Source organism: Carassius auratus, chromosome 25 (genome assembly GCF_003368295.1).
Source record: "Carassius auratus strain Wakin chromosome 25, ASM336829v1, whole genome shotgun sequence".
Taxonomy (NCBI): Eukaryota; Metazoa; Chordata; class Actinopteri; order Cypriniformes; family Cyprinidae; genus Carassius; species Carassius auratus.
Window position 1 is genome coordinate 9,155,341 of NC_039267.1, and position 1,560 is coordinate 9,156,900.

The following is a 1,560-nucleotide window of genomic DNA, read 5'->3' on the forward strand; positions in this document are numbered from 1 at the left end:
TGATGGAAAGACCTTCAGTGGCAACTGTGACTACATCCTCACTAAGGTCTGTTAGTACAGCAGATGATCGAGATGTTTTCTGTCAGGGCTAGATAAATGAAAGCCTTCACTTATATGTTTATTCACATGGTTTATATTACAATCAGAAAACTGTGGGTATTATAAATGTTCTTACCATCATTTTTTCGTTCTTTTAAAAAAAAATAAAGCACTCTAATGACAGTGACATTGCAGTTGTGGGAAATCTGGCAAAGTGTGATCCGGGCCCGAAAAGACACATGTCTAAATTTCAAATCACCCTTGTCATCTCAGGGACCACTGTAAGCACTGGGTTTGAATAATTTTATTCTTTTATAAATTTTATTAATAATAATACGCATGCTGGCTGCTACTACTACTACTACTAACTATGATAATTTATATTAATAGTAGTATCTTTTTGTTGATGTTTTACTCATTAAACAGATTACTTTTTCCTCTGGAGGATCTGTGACAGTGAATTAAAATCAGTCCACACATGCCTCCTTTCACAACAGGTTTGTTGTCAAATATAAGTAATTTACTTTTTTTTATAATTACTAAAAAATATTGAATTTCCTTTTTCAATAATTGTATTGTCCCAGGTCCTGTGAGCATCTTCCAGCCCCTCGTCCTCTTTCATCATTGCTGATATGAATAGTCTTCGTCTGGAGATCCAGTTGGCTCCAGTCATGCAGTTGTATATTGTAGCCAGCACTGAAGAGAAAGGAAAGATGAGTGGTGAGTTAAAAAAAAAATCTTGGAAAAGAAAGACTGCAGACTTTAAATGTTTGGAATATACATATATTTATTTGTAGAATATAGATATTCATTGTTAAAGTTAATTGTTATGGACTCAAATTCAGACAATTTTATGGGTATCAATTGAATCACTTTTTACCTTGTTTCTCTCAGGTCTGTGTGGGAACTATAACGACATCCAATCAGATGACTTTAAAACAACATCAGGCATCATAGAGGGCACACCAAACATCCTTTGTCAACTTTTGGAAACAAAATTGCCAAAGATCTTGAAATCACATTTGACAACCCCTGCAGCTTGAATATAGAAACAGGTGCTTAACATGCTCACAATATCCTTGTTGCAGTTGATCATTTTATTATTCTTGACAGCAGAAGAAAATTATTGCTGCACTAAACAAAGTAAGCAAGCAAATCTTCTCTGATGTTTTTCCTCATAGAGCAACTTGCCAAAAGACTGGTGTTCCCGTCTCACAAACCCAAATGGCAGCTTTGCTGCATGTCACTCAGAAATATGTCCTGAGATCTACTACCAAGTAAGTCTTTCTGCAGAAAACACTCAACTGAGCATGCAATCAGAATGAACAAATCCTTTTTTTTTTTTCTTTTTTTTTTTCCATGGTTCACGATGGCATAAAGCACTTTTGTCTAAATTATTCCATAAAGAACTGTTAACATCTGAAGAAACTTTCTGTTTCACAAAAGGTACTTTGTCATGAAAGGTAAGAAAGAGATTGTTCTTTAATGACCCTTTGACTAAATGGTTCTTTGTGGAACCAG